Genomic DNA, 23096 nt, shown 5'->3' on the forward strand with positions numbered 1-23096 from the left:
AGAAGTTCTTCCTTTGTTCCCCCTTGTAAAATGGGGTACAGCAGCGCCATTGGTTCAGGTTCCTTGGGATCTTTCAGGTTCTTTCCTACATGTGTCACCAGCACCTGTGCGGTGGAGAATCCCTGTTGAGGCAAGAAAGGTTTTACCCATGGAGGAGGGCGCAATATGAGATCTTTCCACACTATGACATAGGGAACTTAGTCAGGGTGTCTGCTCCGTGGTCGAAAGATGATGTCTCGGACTTGGTGCATGGTTTCCAATTCAAAGGTGCCCTCTGGGGGCCATCCCACGTGGAAGGTTGGCCATTCCGCACTGCAAAAAGTGATTAATTTATCTTTCTTAATTTCCACACTGAGGTCACGTGCGCACATCTTGACCTCCTTAAAATGGTCAGTGGTCAGGGATAGAGGGGTAGGGTTGGATTGACTTTGCCCCATCCTTCCTAGATCAGTCAGATGTTGGTAAATTAACACAGACAGTACAGATAGCCACACAGACAGACAGAGAGACAGAAGATACAGACCTCCAGGAGTCCAGAGGCAAAACTGAGAGTAAGACGACGGCCTCCAACCATTCAGCAGGAGCGACCCGCTATCGTCTACAGAGAACAGGGGCACTCCGTCCCCTCTGAAGGGGCCGGGGATGTCTCCCAATGACCCGCACTGGTGACCTGCTGGCGCCTCCGCCTGAGTCATATACAGGCTTCAGAAAATAGGCCTTATCAGAAACAAAGAGACAGAGAAGAGCTTACCGGCTGCAGATAACTCTCTGGATCAGTTTCCCTGTGGGACAGATGGGAGATCCCGGACGAGCCCCCAAATGTTATGCCCAAGTCTCGAAATCTCCCTATGACCGCCAGGGAGCTGATATCCGATGCAAAAGCAAGAGAGTTTCTATTACCAAGCTCAAACTGGGGCTCCCACCGTTACCGATGCAGTGGCTAAGGAGAGGAGCCCCAAACTCTGGGTTACATTGCTTATATAGGGTATTCTCGCCTGAAAAATTTGAAAAACGGGAGTTTCTGGGTTGGGAGACATCTAATTGGTTACCTTCTGTGGAAGGGTTAGGTGTTGGGTTCCAATTGGTTTTCATTTCCTGGGCTTAATTCAAATTTCCCGGGCAGGTCATAAGTCCTGAATGTAAAGTCAGGAGATCCTGATCTGGGATCTGATTGGCTCACAGGTGGTGGGGTGAGGTCAGGGGATTTCCAGAGACTCTTTCCTCAGAACTCTAAAATGGAGTCTTTTTTTTTTGGGGGGGGGGGCAAAATGGAATGGCTTCGGCTCTTCACTACCTCAGGTTAGCTCCCTCAGATTGTCTTCAAGGCATTCAGGCCTGGTCTCTACCCTAAGCAATGCAGCCGGTGCCTCCCTATTCAGTCCCCTCTTGCTGGTGGCGAAGGCAAGAGTCTGGGCTACTCCTCCACTGGGAGTTGCTGTTAGGCACATAATCTGTGGGTCTTATTTATTTATTTTTCCTCCCGGTTATGTTGCCTCTGGGATTCCAAAACTCCCCACAGACTCGCCAGTGAGAGGGTTTCCTGGTGTTTAGAAACTTCTCCTCTTTTACAATTCCCTCCCTGGGATGGGTCTCTGTCCCTAACTCTTTTGTCTCCCTTTTATCCTTTATATTTTGTCCTACCTCCTTTCAAAGACAATGGTCTGCCTTTCTGGGTGCCTGGTGTCCTCTGCCAGGGTTCAGAAGTTGTTTTGTAAAATTTGCTCAACGTTCAAATGACCTTTCAATGAATTTGTGGGGTGAGAAAGTGGTCTCCCGTCCTATTCCTCCACCATCTTAGGACCACCCCCTGAACTTTACTGTTTAATAAAAGAATAAAGCTCACTTAAATTTATTATGACTACTGATATATTGGGGCTCATTTATGCCATTTTAATTTGTTTTATTACTTGTTTGTTTTTATTTGTAATGCTTAGTTACAATGCTTTCATTTTTTACTTCCTTTTTCTTGGATTGACCAAACTTATTTATTTCTTTAGTGGTTTCAAATATATAAAAGGGTATATTCTTTCAGTGATTAATTTAAAATTTTATTTAATTAAAAAACTTTTTTTTCTTTACAATAGGTCCTCATTGGCTATCTATTTTAAATAAGTGTGAACACATCATTCTCAAACTTCCAGTTTATTTCTCCCTCAACATTTCCCCCTTGGTAACCATAAGTTCATTCTGTACACCTGTGACTGTGTTTCTGTTTTGTGAATAAGTTCATTTGTATCTTTTATTTAGACTCCAAATATGAACAATAACATATTTTTATCTTTCCCTGTCTGATTTACTTCATTTGATAAGATAATCTCCTTGCTGCAAATGATATTATTTCATTCTTTTTCATGACAGAGTAATATTACATTGTATATGTCTAACACATCTGTTTTATCCATTCCTCTTTTGATGGACATTTGGATTGCTTCCATTCCTTGGTTACTGTAAACAGCACTGCAATGATCATTGGGTGCATGTATTTTTTCATAACATGTTTTGCACTAGATATACACCCAGGAGTGGGATTGCCAGAGCATATGGTAGCTCTAATTTTACTTTTCAAGGAATATCCATACTGTTTTCCATACTGGCTGTATCAATTTACATTCATACTCACAATGTGGAGTGTTCCTTTTTCTCAATACCCACTCCAACATTTATTGTTTATAGATTTTTCAATGATGGCCATTCTGGCTGGTATGAGGTGATATCTCATTGTAGTTTCGATTTGAATTCCTCTAGTAATTAGCGATGTTGAGCATCCTATCCTGTGTCACATGGGCACCTGTATGTCTTCTTTGGAGAAATGTTTGTTTAGGTCTTCTGCTCATCTGTTTACCCAGTATATATAAGTTTATTTTGTATATCTGTAACTCTATTTTGTTTTGTAGTTAAGCTTATTTGCAACTCTATTTTTAGATTTAACATATAAGTAATGTCAAATGATACTTGTCTTTATCTGTCTGACTTACATCACTTGGTATTACAATCTCTAGGTCCATCCATGTTGCAGAAAATCATATTATTTTTGTTTTTATGGATGAATAATAATCTATTGTAAATATGTACCACAACTTCTTTATCCATTCCTCTGTTTATGAATATTTTGGCTGATTTTATGGCTTGGCTATTGTAAATAATACTTCAGTGAACATTGGGTTGCATGCATCGTTTTGAATGACGATTTTCTCTAGATATATGCCCAGGAGTGGGATTATTGGATCATATGTTAACTCTATTTTCAGTTTTTTAAGGACACCATACTCTTCCCCACAGTGGTGTATGAGTTTTCATTCCCTGGAACAATGTAGGAGGCTTCCCTTTTCTCCATGCCTTCTCCAAAAACTATTGTTTGTAAGCTTTTTGATAATGGCCATTCTGATGGGTGTGAGATAATACCTCATTGTAGTTTTGATTTGTATTTTTCTAATATTTAGTGATGTTGAGCATCTTTTCATATGACTTTTAAGCATCTGTATGTTTTCTCTGTAGGAATGTCTGTTTAGATTGTCAACCTAATTTTTTGATTGGGTTGCTTGTTTTCTGATATTGAGCTGCATGGGCTGTTTTTATTTTATATTTTGAATATTAATGCTTTGTTGCTTATTTCATTTGTTAATATTTTCTCCTATTCTGGGATTTGCATTTTATTTATTTATAGTTTCCTTTCCTGTGAAAAAGTTAAGTTTAATTAGGTTCCATTTTTTGTATTTTGTTTTTATTTTCATTATTTTAGGAGATGGATTGTAAAAGATCTTGCAGCAATTTATGTCAGAGAGTGTTCTCCCTACATTTTCTTTTTATTGTATCCAAGCTAATGTTTAGGTCTTTAATCCATTTTGAGCTTATTTTGGGATAAGGTATAAGTGTGTGATCTAATTTCATTCTGTAATGTGTAGCTGTTCAGTTTCCAGCATCACTTATTGAAGTGACTGTCTTTTATCCATTGCACATTCTTGCCTCCTGTGTCATAGGTTAGGTGACCATAGTTGTTTAGGCTTATCTCTGGACTTTATATCCTGTATCATTGATTTGTACTGTTGCTTTGTAGTATAGTCTGAAGACAGAGAGCCTGTTTATTCTAGCTCTGCTTTTTTTTCTCACAACTACTTTGGTATTTGGAGACATTTGTGTTTCCATACAAATTGTAAAATATATTGCTCCAATTCAGTGAAAAAAAAATGCTGGTATTTGATACAGACTGCATTGAATCTGTATATTATCTTGGGAAATACAGCTATCTTCACAATATTGATTCTTCCAATCCAATAACATGGTATATCCATCCATTTGTTTATATCATTTTTTAAATTTCTTTCATCAGTTTCTAATAGTTTTCTGAGTACAGTTTTTTTTTTTTTTGACTCCTTGGGTAGGTTTATTTCTAGCTATTTCATTATTTTGATGAAATAGTAAATGACATTGTTTTCTTAATTTCTCCTTCTGATCTATCATTGTTAGTGTATAGCAATGCAAGATAATTCTGTGCATTAAATTTTTATCCAGCAAATTTATTAAATTTATTGATGAGCTCTAAGATACTTACTCCTTGGCAAGAAAGTTATGACCAACTTAGATACCATATTCAAAAGCAGAGACATTATTTTGCCAACAAAGGTCCATCTAGTCAAGGCTATGGTTTTTCCAGTGGTCATCTATGGATGTGAAATTTGGACTGTGAAGAAAGCTGAGCACCAAAGAATTGATGCTTTTGAACTGTGGTGTTGGAGAAGACTCTTGAGAGTCCCTTGGACTGTAAGGAGATGCAACCAGTCCACTCTAAAAGAGATCAGTCCTGGGTTTTCTTTGGAAGAACCGATGCTAAAGCTGAAACTCTAGTGCTTTGGCCACCTCATGCAAAGAGACACCTGGAGAAACAGGCAAATTTGGCCTAGGAATACAGAATGAAGCAAGGCAAAGTTAATAGAGTTTTGCCAAGAGAACGCACTGGCCATAGTAAACACCCTCTTCCAACAACACAAGAGAAGACTCTACACATGGACATCACCAGATGGTCAACACCAAAATCAGATTGATTATATTCTTTGCAGCCAAAAATGGAGAAGCTCTATACAGTGAGCAGAAACATGACTGGGAGCTTACTGTGGATAAGATCATGAATTGCTTATTGGCAAATTCAGACTAAAATTGAAGAAAGTAGGGGAAATCACTAGACCATTCAGGTATGACCTAAATCAAATTCCTTATGATTATACAGTGGAATAATCATAAGGAAGGAGAAATAGATTTAAGGAAATAGATCTGATAGAGTGCCTGATGAACTAAAGAATGAGGTTTGTGACATTGTACAGGAGATAGGGATCAAACCATCGCCATGGGAAAGAAATGCAAAAAAGCAAAATGGCTGTCTGGGGAGGCCGTACAAACAGCTGTAAAGGGAAGAGAAGTGAAAAGCAAAGGAGAGAAGGAACAATATAAGCATCTGAATGCAGAGTTCCAAAGAATAGCAAGGAGAGATGGAAAAAGCCTTCCTTGGCGATCAATGGAAATAAATAGAGGAAAACAACAGAATGAGAAAGACTAGAGATCTCTTCAAGAAAATTAGAGATACCAAGGGAACATTTCATGCAAAGATGGGTTCGATAAAGGACAGAAATGCTATGGACCTAACAGAAGCAGAATATATTAAGAAGAGGTGGCAAAAATACACAGAAGAACTGTACAAAAAAGATCTTCACGACCCAGATAACCACGATGGTGTGATCACTCACCTAGAGCCAGACTTCCTGGAATGTGAAGTAAAGTGGGCCTTAGAAAGAATCACTACGAACAAAGCTAGTGGAGGTGATGGAATTCCAGTTGAGCTATTTCAAATCCTGGAAGATAATGCTGTGAAAATGCTGCACTCAATATGCCAGCAAATCTGGAAAACTCAGCAGTGGTCACGGGACTGGAAAAGTCACTTTTCATTCCAATCCCAAAGAAAGGCAATGCCAAATATTGCTAAAACTACCACACAATTGCACTCATCTTACACGCTAGTAGAGTAATGCTAAAAATTCTCCAGTCCAGGCTTCAGCGGTACATGAACCATGAACTTCCAGATGTTCAACCTGGTTTTAGAAAAGGCAGAGGAACCAGAGATCAAATTGCCAACATCCATTGGATCATTGAAAAAGCAAGAGAGTTCGAGAAAAACGTCTATTTCTGCTTTATTGACTATGCCAAAGCCTTTGACTGTGTGGATCACAATAAACTGTGGAAAATTCTTCAAGAGAATGGAATACCAGACCACCTGACTTGCCTCTTGATAGACCTATATGCAGGTCAGGAAGCAACAGTTAGAACTGGACATGGAACAACAGACTGGTTCCAAATAGGAAAAGGAGTTCGTCAAGGCTGTATATTGTCACCCTGCTTATTTAACTCTTATGCAGAGTACATCATGAGAAACGCTGGGCTTGAAGAAGCACAAGCTGGAATCAAGATTGCCGGGAGAAATATCAATAACCTCAGATATGTGGATGACACCACCCTTATGGCAGAAAGTGAAGAGGACTAAAAAGCCTCTTGATGAAAGTGAAAGAGAGCAAAAAAAAAAAAAAAAGTTCGCTTAAAGCTCAATATTCATAAAACTAAGATCATGGCAGCCAGTCCCATCACTTCATGGGAAATAGATGGGGAAACAGTGGAAACAGTGTCAGACTTTATTTTTGGGGGCTCCAAAATCACTGCAGGTGGTGATTGCAGCCATGAATTTAAAAGACCCTTACTCCTTGGAAGCTCATTTATGACCAACCTAGATAGCATATTCAAAATCAGAGACATTATTTTGCCAACAATGGTCCATCTATGGTTTTTCCTGTGGTCATGTATGGATGTGAGAGTCGGAATGTGAAGAAAGCTCAGCACTGAAGAATTGATGCTTTTGAACTCTGGTGTTGGAGAAGAGTCTTGAGAGTCCCTTGGACTGCAAGGAGATCCAACTAGTCCATTTTAAAGGAGATCAGTCCTGGGTGTTCTTTGGAAGGACTGATGCTAAAGCTGAAACTCCAGTACTTTGACCACCTCATGCAAAGAGTTGACTCATTGGAAAAGACTCTGATGCTGGGAGGGATTGGGGACAGGAGGAGAAGGGGATGACAGAGGATGAAACGTCTGGATGACATCACCGACTCAATGGACATGAGTTTGGGTGAACTCCAGGAGTTGGTGATGGACAGGGAGGCCTGGCATGCTGCAATTCATGGGGTCACAATGAGTCAGACACGATTGAGTGACTGAACTGAACTGAGTTATTTTCTTGTAGCATCTATAGGATTTTCTGTGTATAGCGTTATTTCATCTGTAAAAACTGAAATATGTATTTCTTCTTTTCCAATTTGGATTCCCTTTATTTCTTTTTTCTCTGACTACCATACCTAGGATCTCCAAAAGTATGTTGAATAAAAGTGATGAGAGTCGATATACTTGTATTCTTCCTGATCTTAGTGGAAATGCTTTCATCTTTTCACCATTGAGTATGATGATAGCTGTAGGATTGCCATGTATGGTTTTTATTATTTTAAGGTAGATTTCCTATAAACTGACTGTCTGGAGAGCTTTTATCATAAATTGGTGCTGAACTTTTTCAAAAGCTTTTTCCTGCAATATTGATATAATCATATGGATTTTATTCTTTAGTTTGTTAATGTGGTGTATCACACTGATTCATTTGACTATACTGAAGAATCCTTGAATCCCTGGGATAAATCCCATTTGATCAGCATGTATATTCCTTTTATAGTAAATCTCCTACATATGAATGAGTTCTGTTCTGAGAGTACATTCATAAGTCCAATTTGTTTATAAGTCCTACAAAGTTAACCTAGGTACCCAAATGAAACAATCAGCTATATATTATGTACTATAATAGTTTTATAATACTTTTCATACAAATAATACATAAAAAACAAATACACAAAAGCATTTTTAAACTTACAGTACAGTATCTTGAAATGTATAGTATTACCAGCTGCATCACCATTGTTTTTATGCTTGCTTCAGACATCCTGAAACTTGAAATAAAAATATTATACTCTATACAGTACTGTATAGTAAAGTACATCACAGCAAAACCACTTGTAGAGGATACAAACACATGACAGTATATACCAGACACATAAATTAAACTACATGATCATACATACAAATGCATGTTCACATATTTGAATGTTTATAATTTGAAGTTTCATATGTGGGGGACAGTAATGTGTTATTGGGTTTGGCTTGTGAGTATTTCATTGAGCATGTTTGCATCTATGTTCATCAATGATATTCTTCTATATTTTCTTTGTGTGGTGTCATTATCTGGTTTGGTGGTCAGGGTGATAGTGGCCTCATAAAATGAGCTTGGGAGTATTCCTTCCTCTTAAAAATTTTAGAACAGTTTCAGAGGGTTAGGTGTTAACTCTACTTTAAATGCTTGATAAAATTCACCTGGGAAGCCACCCAGTCCTGGTCTTTTGTATATAGGAAGTTTTTAAATTATAGTTTCAATTTCATTACTTGTGATTGGTCTTTTAATATTTCTATTTCTTCGTGGTTCAGTCTTGAAAGATTGTATCTTTTTAAGAATTAGTTTATTTCTTCTAGGTTGTCCATTTTATTTTCATATAGTTGCTTGTAGTAATCTATTGTGAAAGTGAAGTCACTCAGTCGTGTCTGGCTCTTTGTGACCCCATGGACTGTAGCCTACCAAGCTCCTCTGTCCATGGGATTTTCCAGGCAATAGTACTGGAGTAGACTGCCATTCCTGACTCAGGGATCAAACCCGGGTCTCCCGCGTTGTAGACAGACGCTTTGCCATCTAAGCCACCAGGGAAGTCCTAATCTATTATGGCCAGTTGTATTTATGTGGTTTCTACTGTAACATTTTCATTTCTAATTTATTGATTTAAATCGCTTCCCTTGTTTTCTTGATGAATCTGCCTAAAGATTTATCAATTTTGTTTACCTTCCTAAAGAAAAACTTCTAAGTTTTTTTTTGAACTTTGCTATTGTTTTCTTTGTCTCTATTTCATTTATTTCTGCTCTGATTATTTTGGTTTAATTTCCTCTGCTAACTTTGGCTCTTATTTGTTCTTATACATCTAGTTGCCTCAGGTTTAAGCTTAGGGGGTTTATTTGAGATTTTTCTGTTCATTGAGGTAAGATTGTATTGCTGTAAACTTCCCTTTTAGAACTACTTCTGCTGCATTCCATAGATATTCATTTGTCTCTAGGTATTTTTTAATTTCCTCTTTGATTTATTCAGTAATGGGGAAACAGTGGAAACAGTGTCAGACTTTATTTTGAGGGGCTCCAAAATCACTGCAGATGGTGATTGCAGCCATGAAATTAAAAGACGCTTACTCCTTGGAAGGAATGTTATGACCAACCTAGATAGCATATTCAAAAGCAAAGACATTAGTTTGCCGACTAAGGTCCGTCAAGTCAAGGTTATTGTTTTTCCTATGGTCATGTATGGATGTGAGTTGGACTGTGAAGAAGGCTGAGCACTGAAGAATTGATGCTTTTGAACTGTGGTGTTGGAGAAGTGACTCTTGAGAATCCCTTGGACTGCAAGGAGATCCAACCAATCCATTCTGAAGGAGATCAGCCCTGGGATTTCTTTGGAAGGAATGATGCTAAAGCTGAAACTCCAGTACTTTGGCCACCTCATGCAAAGAGTTGATTTATTGGAAAAGACTCTGATGCTTCAAGGGGTTGGGGGCAGGAGGAGAAGGGGACAACAGAGGATGAGATGGCTGGATGGCATCACTGACTCGATGGACGTGAGTCTGAGTGAACTATCGGAGTTGGTGATGGATAGGGAGGCCTGGCGTGCTGCGATTCATGGGGTCACAGAGTCAGACACGACTGAGCAATTGAACTGAACTGAATTGAACTGACCATATTGTTTAGTCTCCATGTGTTTGTTAATTTTACAGCTTGTTTTTTTTTTTTTTCTTGTGACTGATTTCTAAACTCATAGCTTTATGGTCAGAAAAGATGCTTCATATTATTTCAGTTTGCTGAAATTTACTGATAATTGGTTTATGATCCAAGATGTGATCTATCCTGGAGAATGTTCTGTGTGCCCTGTGCATTTTAGAGAAAAGTATATTCTGCTGCTTTCAGACAGAATGTTCTACAAAAATCAAATAGATCTATATGTTCTAATTTATGTATGTTTTACTGTATCCTTTAAGGCTTGTGTTCCTTATTAATTTTCTGTCTGGATGATCTGTCTTTCAGTATAAGTGTGGTATTAACCTCCCCACTATTATTGTGTTACTGTTGATTTCCCTAATTATGGCTGTTAGCATTTGTCTTATATATTGAGGTGCTCCTAAGATTGAATGCATATGTATTTACAATTGTTATGTATTGGATTGACTCCCTGATCATTGTGTAATGTCCTTCCTTGTCTCTTATAAGAGTTTTTATTTAAAAGTCAAACTTGGTCTGATATGAGTGTTGCTACTCCAACTTTCTTTTGATTTCCATTAGTGTGGAATATATTTTTCCATTCCCTCACTTTCAGTCTGTACGTGGCCATGGATCAGAAGTGGGTATCTTGTTGGCAGCATATATATGGGTCTTGTTTCTATATTCATTCCTCCAGTCTATGTCTTTTGGTCAGAGCACTTAATCCATTTCCATTTAATATAACTATTGATATGTATGTTCCTATTAGGGCTTCCCAGGTGGTACTACTGCTAAAGAACTTTTCACATAAATAATACATATTTGTATTACATCCAATGCAAGAGACGTAAGAGAGGTGGATTAAATCCCTGGGTCAGGAAGATCCTCTGGAGGAGGGCATGACAACCCACTCTATTATCCTTGCCCAGAGAATCCCATGGACAGAGGAGCCTGGTAGCTATAGTCCATAACATTGCAAAGAGTTGGACACAACTGAAGCAACTTAGCATGCATACACACACATGTTACTATTGCCATTTTCTTAAATACTTTAAGTTTGTTTTCATAGGTCTCTCTTCTTCCCTTCCATTTTTGTTCTCTTCTTTTGTGTTTCTTGTCTAGAGAAGTTCCTTTAGCAATTGTTGTAAAGCTGGTTTGGTGGTGCTGAATTCTCTTAGCTTTTGCTTGTCTGTAAAGCTTTTGATTTCTCTGCTGAATCATGCTCTATCTTTGCTGGATAGAGTATTTTTGGTTGTAGGTTTTTAAATATATATCATACAATTCCCCTCTTGCCTACAGAGTTCTTGCTGAAAAATCAGCTGATAACCATATGGGAATTCTCTTGTATGTTATTCATTGTTTTTCCCTTGTTGATTTTAATATTTTTGTATTTAATTTTGTTAATTTGATTAGTATGTGTCTTAGCATGTTTCTCCTTGGATTTATCCTGTATAGGATTCTGCACATCCTGGACTTGGTTGACTATTTTCTTTCCCATTTTAGGGAAGTTTTCAACTATATTCTCTTCAAATATTTTCTTAGACCCTTTCTCTTTCTCTTCTCCTTCTGGAACTCCAATAATGTGAATGTTGGTATGTTTAATGTTGTCTTGGAGGTCTCTAAGACTGTCCTTATTTCTTTTCTTTTCTTTTTTTTTTTCTTTATTCTGCTCTGCAGCAGTTACTTCCACAATTCTCTCTTCCAGCTCACTTATTCAGTTTTCTGCTGTTGATTCCTTCTTGTATGTTGTTCCTCAGCTATTGTGTTGTTCATCAGTGTTTTGTGTTTTAGTTCTTCTAGGCCTTTGGTAACATATATTTTATCTTCTCCCTCAGTTCCTTCATTCTACTTCAGATATCTAGGATCATCTTAACTAACATTACTTTGAATTTTTTTCAGGTAGATTGCCTCTCTCCTCTTCATTTCAATGGTATTATAGGTTTTTCCTTCATCCTTGATCTGCAACTTATTCCTCTGTCATCTCATTTTGTCTTACTTTTTGTGTGGTCTCCTGTGTGCAGGCTGCAGTGTCATTGTTCCCTTTGCTTCTCACGTCTTCCCCCTGGTGGATGAAATTGGTCCAGGGGCTTATGTAGACTTTCTGGATGGAGAGAACAGTACCTGTGCTCTGGTTGGTGGAGCTAAGTCTTGTCCCTCTGGTGGGCAGAGCAATGTCAAAGGAGTGTTTTTAGAGTTTCAGAGCTTTGAGCTTCAGGCAGCCTGTTTGCTAATGCATGGGGCTATGTTCCTGTCCTGCTGATCGTTTATCCTAGGGCATCCAGCAATGGAACTTGCAGGCTGTTAGGTGGAGCTGGTTCCTGGTCCCCAAATGGGGACCTCTGGCAGAGTTCTTGCCAATTAATATTTCCTGGGGACTAGAATTCTCTGGTGATCCAGTGGACAGGATCGGCAGTCCCACCATGAAAGCTCTGGGCTGACTGCCAGCTGGTTAACAAAAAAACCACAAGCTACACAGCATGGCCAGAAAAAGGAAAGGAAAACTGACAAACACAAACCAAGGTAAACAATAAAAACAAAAACCAAAGAAAAACACAAAGAAAACAAACAAACAAACAAAAAGGAAAACAACCTAAGAGAAAAAACCCCCACAAACCAAAAGAAACAATAAACACAAAACTAACAAAAACCAAAACAAAAAAGAAAACAAAAAATTAACATGCAAAAATGACCATGTAACAAAAATGAAAACAAAAATAAAATGAAAGACAACAAAAACAGTAAATAAATAAGTAAATGAAAATAGACAAATAAAAATGTAATTTAAAAATTAAGAAATTAAAAGAATAAAATCAATATAAAACAATTCCCTGAGGACTTTGCTATCACTGTCTGCTCCCACAGTTAATTGCAGTCAACCCCCACCATTCCAGGAAGCCCTCCAAGACCTCTAGACAGGTTTCTGGGCCCATTGTGGGCACTATGGGATTAGTTCAGACTCTGACCTGGTTCATTTCACATGTGTTGTTTATGCTCAGTCTCTAAGTCATTTCTGACCCTTTGTAACACTATGGACAGCAGCATGTCAGGGTTCCCTATCCTTCACTATCTCCCCAGTTTGCTTAAATTCATGTCCATTAAAATAATTAATGCTATCTAACCATCTCATCCTCTTTCACCCTCTTCTTCTTTTGCCCTCAATCTTTCCCAGCATCAGGATCTTTTCCAATGAGTCAGCTCTTCTCTTCAGGTGGCCAAAATATTGGAGATTCAGCTTCAGCATCAGTCTTTGCAATGAATATTAAAGGTTGATTTCCTTTAGGATTGACTGGTTTGCTCTCCTTGCAGTCTCTCAAGAGACTCTCAAGAGTCTTCTCCAGCACCACAATTTAAAAGCATCAGTCTTTGGTGCTCAGCCTTCTTTATGGTCCAACTCTCACATCTGTACATGACTACTAGAAAAAACATAGCTTTGACTATACGAAACATTGTTGACAAAATGATGTCTTTGCTTTTTAATATGCTGTCTATGTTTATCATAGCTTTCTTTTGAAGGAGTAAGCCTCTTTTGATTTTATAACTACAGTCACTGTCAATAGTGATTTTGAGCCCAAGAAAATAAAACCTGTCACTGCTTTCAATTTTCTCCTTCTATGTGTCATGAGGTGATTGAAATGGATGTCATGATCTTAGTTTTTTGAATGTTGAGTTTTAAGCCAACTTTTTCACTCTCCTTTTTCACCTTCATCAAGAGGCACTTGAGCTCCTCTTCACTTTTTATCATTAGAGTGAAGATTTTTTCCATCTCTTTAAGAATTTTCCACAATTTGTTTTCATCCACACAAAGGCTTTAATGAGGAAGAAGTAGTTTTTTTTGGAATTCCCTTGCTTTCTCTATAATCCATCGATTGTTGGCAATTTGATCTTTGATTGCTCTGCCTTTCCTAAACCCAGCTTGTACATCTGAAAATTCATGGTTAATATAGTGCTGAAACCTATCTTGAAGGATTTTGAGCATAACCATACTAGCATGCAAAATGAACACAATTGTACAGTAGTCTGAACATTCTTTGCCATTGTCCTTCTTTGGGATTGAAATGAAAACTGATCTTTTCAGTCTTATAGCCAGTGTTGAGTTTTCCTAATTTGCTGGCATATTGAATACAACACTTTAACTGGATCATTGAAAAAGCATCATATTTTAGGCTTTGAATTCTATCACCGCCAGTAGCTTTGTTTGTAGTAATACTTCCTAAGGTCCATTTCACTCCATACTCCTGGATGTATGGTTCTAGGTCAGTAACCACACCATTGTGATTATCCAGATCATTAAGACCTTTTTTTGATAGCTCTTCTGTGTATTCTTGCCACCTCTTCTTAATCTCTTCTGTTTCTCTCAGGTTTTCACCATTTCTCTCCTTTATCATGCCCATCCTTGAATGAAATATTTCCTTGATCTCTCCAGTTTCATTGAAGAGAGCTCTACTTTTTCTCTTCCTCTCCTTCTTTGCACTGTTCATTTGAGAAATCCTTCTTTCCTCTCTTTGCTATTCTCTGGAACTCCACATTCAGTTAGGCATATCTTTCCATTTCTTCCTTGCTTTTCACTTTTATTCTTTCTTCAGCTATTTTTAAAGTCTTCTCAGACAACTATTTTTCCCTGTCATTTCTTTTTCTTTGGGATGGTTTTGGTCACTGCCTCCTGTATAGTGTTATGAACTTTTGTCTACAGGTTTTCTTGACTGTATAGAGCCTCTCCAACTTTGGCTGCAAAGAGCATAATCAATATTATCTTAGTACTTACAATATGGTGATGTCCATGTGTAGTGTCATCTCTTGTGTTGTTTGAAAAGTGTTTGCTATGACCAGCATGTTCTCTTGACAAAACCCTTGTTGTTAGCCTTTTCACAGCTTCATTTTGTATTCTAAGGCTAAATTTGACTATTGTTCTGGGGATCATTTGACTCTCTACTTTTTCATTCCAATCCCTGATGATGAAAAAGGCATTTCTTTTTTGGTATTATTTCTAGGTTTTGTAGGTTTTCACAGAACCAGTCAACTTCAGCTTCTTCAGCAATGGTGGTTGTGGCATAGATTTAGACTTAGATGTTGGCTGATTTGCTTTGGAAGCAAACCAAGATCATTCTATCATTTCTGAGATTGCACCCAAGTACTTTGTTTCAGACTCTTTTGCTGGCAATGAGGGCTACTCCATTTCTTCTAAGGGATTCTTGACCACAGTAGTAGATATAATGGTTAAAATTAAATTTCCCCATTCCCATCTATTTTAGTTCACTGACTCCTAAGATGCTGACGTTCAATCCTGCTTGACCATGTTTGAATTACCTTGACTCATGTACCTAACATTCCAGGTTCTTATGCAATATTTTTCTTTACAGCATTGGAATTTATTTCACCACCAGACACATCCAAAACTGAGCACTATTTCTGCTTTCACCCAGCTGCTTCATTCTCTGTGGAGCTTATTGCCCTCTGCTCTTCCCGAGTAGTGTATTGGATACTTTCTGACCTGGGGGAGCTCATCTTCTAGTGTCTTTTTTTTTTTTTTTTTGCCTTTTCATAATGTTCATGGAGTTCTTGTGGCAAGAATACTTGAGTGATTTGCCATTGCCTTCTCCAGAAGACCATGTTTTGTCAGAACTCTTTACTGATTCATCCATCTTAGATAGCCCTGCATAGCATGGCTCATAGCTTCAATGAGTTATGCAAGTGCCTTCTACATGACAAGGCTGTCATCCATGAAGGGGACTCTCATGTGTATATACCCACAAATTCTACAGCTGCTACAGCTATACTGGTTTCAGGTTGGGAGCCCTCATTGTCCATTGAGTCATTCTGCAGGTGTTGGACTTATCAGGTTAATAATGTAGGGTTAGTCCATGGTTTGTGCATCTGCACGAAAATTTCAGTTCCTTTTCCTTAGTTGCACAATCCCAGAGGCTCAGCTTTAGTTTAAGTTCCACCTCTGCATGTGGGTCACCCTCAGGCCTTCCCAGGCAAGAAAGGGCAAAGGCAGCAACTCAGTGGGACATGCTTGCTCACTTAGATGGAAGGGGTCAGAAACAGTGATTGATTGGAGCATGCATATTCGCTCAGGTAGGAGAGGAATAATGCAACCATGCACACTAGTCCTTTGGAGGTCTTTCCTAGTGCCTGCTGTGGCAGGGGTTGGCATGTGGGAAGCGACATCTCAATAGCAGCCCCACAGCTTGCTCACCACTCAACAATGGCATCTTGCTTCCAAGGAAGATTGTGCTTCCTCCAGGAGCATTCCTGCCTGTGGAACCCCACACTCCTGTCCCCTCAGGTCATCTGCACACAGACAGAAGCAGTTCTCTCCAGGAGTCTGCTATCCTAACCTTACTTTTTAGCACCCAGCCCCAGCCTCTACACACATTGGCTGATACCCGTCTCAGGCTGGGGTGTGCAGGGCTGTGTTACAGACAGCGCATGCACATCTCACTCTGTCTTACCTGCCACAGAACTGGTGCTAATCTTCTGATAGCCCCAAAGCATCCCACCTGTTTCAGCATATTTCACTGACAGTGAGGGGGCCCCCCTGGGTGCAGTAACTTCTACTCTCCTTCAGTTTACATCCAAGGGCATGGGTCCTATCCTGTTTCCTCTTTTTTTCCCTTTCTCTCCTTCATCCTACCCCATTATGCAGGGATCTTTTCTTGTCCTTGTATGTGTCCAAGATCCTCTGTCATTGTTCAGCAGGTGCTCTGTGCAAATAGTTTTACTTGTAGAGTACTGTTGATGTACTTGTGGTGAGAAATGAACACCTGGTTTTCCTATCCTGCCATTTTGACTGCTCTTCTGGAATGCTTGATAAAAATATTCATTGCAAGGCCCTCCCATATAAATGCTAATTCTCTTGGACTTAAGTACTGGTTGTCCATCTGCACTTTTTTTTTTTTTAATTTTTAGTTTTTTATTTTTTAAATTTTAAAATCTTTAATTCTTACATGCATTCCCAAACATGAACCCCCCCTCCCACCTCCCTCCCCAGAACATCTTTCTGGGTCATCCCCATGCACCAGCCCCAAGCATGCTGCATCCTGCGTCAGACATAGACTGGCGATTCAATTCACATGATAGTATACATGTTAGAATGTCATTCTCCCAAATCATCCCACCCTCTCCCTCTCCCTCTGAGTCCAAAAGTCCATCTGCACTTTTTAAAAAAACTTATTAGTTGATTTTCAGGTACATAACCAGTTAAAAATTCTGCCTCTAAAATATCTATATAATACAACTATGAAAAGAAGCAACACCCAAAGGACAAGCAAGGGCCATTCATTCTGAGTTTACTATAGCAAAGGAGTCAAACAACAACACTTGAAGTTGGCAAAGAATTAAAGACATACAGAAGAGTGAGAAAGTTTTATAGTGAAAAATGAAAAGGCTTCAGGAATACTCTAATTGTAGGCTGTGGGCATAGGGAAGCTGAAGGCAAGCTAGCTAGAAGTGAGACATCATATGTGATTGATTCAAGGATAATATTTGGTTTCTCTGTTTTGTCTTAAGTGGGAAATAGAAGCAAACATTTGGGAAGCTAAAAGATATTGAACAAGTCTTGACCATTCTGAGCCAAGTGCTACAGGGGCTGTAGTTTGGCTTCCTGATCTGTTGCTACAGAGATCTTGCTGTTGTCCATTAGCATAATCAGTCTCAACAGATGGCAAACTAAAGAGGACTGACTTTACATAGTTGTTGGTGTTCACTTGCTAAGTCACTAAATTGTGTCTGATTCTTTGCAACCCCATGGACTGCAGCATGCCAGGCTTCCTTCTTCTTCAGCAACTCCCAGAGCCTGCTCAAACTTATGTCCATTGAGTGAGTGATGCCATCCAACCATTTCATCCTCTGTTGCCCTCAGTCTTTGCCAGCACCAGAGTCTTTTCTAATGAGTTGGCTCTTTGCATCAGGTGACCAAAGTACTAGAGCTTCAGCTTCAGCATCAATCCTTCCAATAAATACTCAGGGTTGATTTCCTTTTGCTGTAAATTTCCCTCTTAGAACTGCTTTTGCTGAATCCCATAGGTTTTCAGTTGTTATGTTTTCATTGTCATTTGTTTCTAGGAATCTTTTGATTTCCATTCTTATTTATTCAGTAACCTCTTCATTATTTAGTAATGTATTGTCTGATCTCCATGACTGTGTTTTTTGCAGTTTTTACCCTGCAGTTGATATCTAGTCTCATACCGGTGTGATCAGAGAAAATATTTGATATGGTTTCAATTTTCTTAAATTTACTGAGGCTTGATTTGTGGCCCAAGATGTGGCCTATCTTGGAGAATGTTCCATGTGCACTTGAGAAGAAAGTGTGTTCTTGTGCATTTGGATGGAAAGTCCCCAAAATATCAATTGGGTCCATTTGGTCTAATGTTTCATTTAAGGTTTCTGCTTCCTTACTGATTCTCTGTTTTGATGATCTCTCCATTTGTGTAAGTGGGGTGTTAAAATCCCCTACTATTATTGTCTTACTGTTGATTTTCCCTCTTATTCCTGTTAGTGTTTGCCTTATGTATTGAGGTGCTCATATGTTGGATGCATATTCACAATTGTTATATCTTTTCTTGGATTGATCCTTTGATCATTATGTAATGCCCTTCTTTGCCTCTTATAATAGTCTTTATTTTAAAGTCTATTTTGTCTGAAATAAGGAATGCCACTCCAGCTTTCTTTTGGTTTCCATTCACATGGAAAATTTTTTCCCATCCTTTTACTTTCAGTCTGTATGTGTATCTAGGTCTGTAGTGGATCTCCTGCAAGCAGTATATATATATATATATATATATATATATATATATATATATATATATATATATTTTTTTTTTTTTTACTGTGTCCATTCAACCAATCTGTATCTTTTGGTTGGTGCATTTAATCCATTTACATTTAAAGTAATTATTGATATATGTGTTCCTATTGGCATTTTCTTAATTATTTGGTGTTTGTTTTTGTAGGTCTTTCCTTTCTCTTGTGTTTACTGGTTATGTAAGTCCCTTTAGTATTTGTTATAAGGCTGGTTTGGTGGTGCTAAATTCTCTTAAATTTGTTTGTCTGGGAAGCTTTTGATTTCTCCATCAATTTTGCTAAGTAAGTAATCTTGGTTGTAGATTTTTTTCTTTCAGTACTTTGAATAAATCCTGCCACTCCCCTCTGGCCTGCAGAGTTTCTCCTAAATGATCCACTGTTAATCATGGATTTTTCCTTGTATGTTTCTTGTTTTTCCCTTGCTGTTATTAATACTTTGTGTTTAATTGTCAGGAGCCAGCACGGGAGATCCCACCCATGACAAGGTCATGTGGAGAGGCCTGAAGGGCAAGGTGAGTCAGGTCTCGAGGGGTCCTCTGTCTGAGCATCTACCCCAAAACCAAAATCTGTCTGTTTACTCTCTGCTATACTATACTCTTCTGACATTACCACCTTTCCTCAGGAAAGAGTTAATTCAGAGCTCCAGTTAACAGTCTCCTGCATATAAAAAAAATGTCTCTCGGCTTAAGCCCCTTTGATGGCTTTCTAACTTATCTGACTGGTCTGCTTTACAACTTGTGGATTGTTTACAGCCCCCAACTGTGAGAAGCACGAAGCTCAAAACATCTTAAAGATATAGAGCCTTTTAGAGTTAAGAATTAGTTTGGTGAAGAGTTTGTTGAGTTAATGTTTGCTGCCAGGCCTCCATATTCTTTATCTTTTAGGCACCTGGGAGGATATTAATCAATGTAATCAGGATGCAGAAATAGGAATATTGTAGTTTCGATGTTAGCAATACTAGACTTTTGAGTTAATTTTCTCTTTGTTATAAATCACTGTACTCCTTTTTCCTTGTTATAAATTGTTGTATCCTTGCTATGTAAGAATGTAACTTTATTTAGTGCTTTCTGAGAGTGGCACCAGACTTTGGGAAGGACAACATTTTTAGGGCAAATAAGTCTTCTGGTTGACAAACGCTTATCAGAAAAGGGTCGAAAAATGTTAATTGGCCTTCTGGCCAGAAGATGATGTAAATCACCTAAGATGTGTGTAGGACTAAGTATGCAGAGAGAAAGCCTGGACTCAATAAGAGTCAGGGCTGCTGACGCTGCATAATTTTGTATTATCCATTGATCTCTATGTAAAATCAAAAGGTATATAAGGCCTTTCTGGACAATGGTGGGGGCAGTCATTGGAAAGACTGGTTTCCCCCGTGTCTTCTTTTCTTACTCTGTTTTTCTGGCTGAATTCCCATCTGGGGCGTGGAGGCTTGCCATGTCTACTTACTTGCCCTGGCTTCTAAGATCCACACAAGAGGGAGCCCAAGGCGGGGCATCCCCCACTATTCAAGAGGACGCCGGTGGCCTAACGTAGATGGTGCAAGTTCCTTGTCTTGGAACTTTATTGGTTTTCCACATAAACCAAGTTATTCAGCCTCTTTTCTCCACTAAATATTCCTACTATACTATTTCTTCCTAATTTCTTTTATATGTCTAAATAAATAAGTTTTTCCTTGCCACGATGTCCCCACTTCGAATTACCCTGGATTCCCCGGGGCTAGACCCCGGCAGTTAATCTCTGTTAACTTAATTAATATGTGTCCATTTCATCTATTTTGTGCATTTTGCTAGCATATAGTTCCTCATAATATTCTCTTATAATCCTTTGTATTTCTGTGTTGTCTGTTGTAACCTCTCCATTTTCATTTCTAATTTCATTGATATGATTTTTCTCTTTTTTTTTTTTTAATGAGTCTGGATAGTGGTTTGTCAGTTTTGTTTATCTTCTCAAAGAACCAGCTTTTAGTTTTATTAGTCTTTGCTATAGTTTCCTTCATCTCCTTTTCACTTATTTCTGCTATAAACTTTATGATTTATTTCCTTTTGCTGACTTAGGAGTATCTTTGTTCTTCTTTTCCTAGCTGCTTTAGATGTAGTTAGGTTGTCTATTCGATGCTTTTCTTGTTTCTTGAGGTAGGATTGTGTTGCTATAAACTTCTCACTTAGAACTGCAATGGCTGAATCCCATAGGTTTTGGGTCGTCATGTTTTTGTTGTCATTTGTTTCAAGGAATCTTTTGATTTCCCTTCTTATTTGTAACCTCTTTGTTATTTAGTAATATATTGTTTAATCTCCATGACTTTGTGTTTTTTCAGTTTTTACCCTGTAGTTGATATCTAGTCTCATAGCATTGTGGTCAGAGAAGATACTTAATATAATTTCAGTTTTCTTAAATTTACTAAGGTGTGATTTGTGGCCCAAGATGTGGTCTATCCTGGAGAATGTTCCATGTGCACTTGAGAAGAAAGTGTATTCTTCTGCATTTCAATGGAAAGTCCATTTGATCTAATGTTTTTTTTTGGGTCATCCCCATGCACCAGCCCCAAGCATGCTGCATCCTGCGTCAGACATAGACTGGGGATTCAATTCACATGATAGTATACATGTTAGAATGTCATTCTCCCAAATCATCCCATTGTGTTTCCTGATTGATTCTCTGTTTTGATGATCTCTCCATTGGTGTAAGTGGGGTGTTAAAGTTCCCTATTATTATTGAGAAGAAGGAGTGAAACTGCTCAGTTGTGTATGACTCTTTTCAATCACATTAACTGTAGCCTACCAGGCTCCTCCATCCATGGAACTTTCCAGGCAAGAGTACTGGAGTGGGCTGCCATTTCCTTCTCCGGGGGATCTTCCTGACCCAAGGATCAAACCCAGGTCTCCCACATTGCAGGCAGATGCTTTACCCTCTGAGTCACCAGGGAAGCCCATAGAAAGTGAAAATGAAAAAGGCTCAGTTGTGTCCTACTCTGTGACCCCATGGACCATACAGTCCATGGAATTCTCTAGGCTAGAATACTGGAGTGGGTAGCCTTTCCCTTCTCCAGGGGATCTTTCCAACCCAGAGATCAAACCCAGGTCTCCCGCATTGCAGGCAGATTCTTTACCAGCTGAACCACAAGGGAAGCCCAATAACACTACTATTGTGCTACTGTCAATTTCCCCTCTTAGTCTTGTTATGTTGCCTTATGAATTGAGGTGCTCCTATGTTGTGTGCATAAATATTTACAATTGTTATATCTTTTTTGGGATTGATCCCTCGATAATTGTGTAGTGTCCTTTTTTGTCTGTTATAATATTCTTTATTTTAAAGTCTATTTTGTCTGAAATAAGGATTTCCACTCCAGCTCTCTTTAGGTTGTCATTCTCATGGAATATCTTTTTCCTTTTTTTTTACTTTCAGTCTGTATGTGTCTCTAGGTCTGAAGTGGATCTCTTGAAGGAAACATATATATGGGTCTTGTTTTTGTATCCATTCAGTCAGTCTCTGTCTTTTGGTTGATGCATTTAATCCATTTACATTTAAGGTAATTATTGATATATATGTTCCTATTGGCCTTCTCTTGATTGTTTTAGGTTTGTATTTGTAGGTCTTTCCTTTTTCTTGTGTTTACTGGCTATGTAAGTCCATTCATTATTTGTTGTAAAGCTGGTTTGTTGGTGCTAAATTCTCTTAACTTTTGGTTCTCTGGGAAGCTTTTGGTTCTCCATCAATTTTGAATGAGATCTTTGCTGAGTATCATAATCATGGCTATAGATTTTTTTTCTTCCAGCACTTTAAATGTATCCTGCCATTCCCTTCTGGCCTGCAGAGTTTCTGCTGAAAGGTCCACCATTAATTGTATGGGTTTTCCATTGTATGTTACTTGTTGTTTTTCCCTTAATGCTTTTAATATTCTTTCTTTGTGCTTAATCTCTTAGCTTGATAAATATGTGCCTCAATTTATTTCTCCTTGGGTTTATCCTGTAAGGGACTCTCTGCACTTCTTGGACTTGACTATTTCCTTTTCCATGTTGGGGAAGTTTTCAACTAGAATTTCTTCAAATTTTTCTCAGTGCCTTTCTTTTTCTCTTTCTACTCTGAGTGAAGTCGCTCAGTCATGTCCGACTCTTTGTAACTGTAGTCTATTAGGCTCCTACATCCACAGGGTTTTCCAGGCGATAGTACTGGAGTGGGTTGCCATTTCCTTCTCCAGGGTAGGATCTCCCTCATTGTAGAAAGACACTTTACCATCTGAGCCACCAGGGAAGTACTTCTCCCTTAGAACCCCTATAACTTGAATGTTGTTGTGTTTAATATTGTCACAAAAAGTCCCTGAGGCTATCCTCTATTATTTTCATTCTTTTCCCTTTATTCTGCTTTTCAGCAGTATGCCCACC

At 38.5% G+C, this 23096-nt stretch overlaps 1 pseudogene; it reads left to right on the plus strand.

The window, feature by feature from the left end:
• The first annotated feature begins 793 nt into the window (after positions 1 to 793).
• LOC138930759 (ubiquitin-conjugating enzyme E2 D3 pseudogene) overlaps positions 794 to 23096 on the plus strand; it is a 109714-nt pseudogene continuing 87411 nt past the window's right edge.

The sequence above is a fragment of the Ovis canadensis genome, chromosome X (genome assembly GCF_042477335.2).
Source record: "Ovis canadensis isolate MfBH-ARS-UI-01 breed Bighorn chromosome X, ARS-UI_OviCan_v2, whole genome shotgun sequence".
Taxonomy (NCBI): Eukaryota; Metazoa; Chordata; class Mammalia; order Artiodactyla; family Bovidae; genus Ovis; species Ovis canadensis.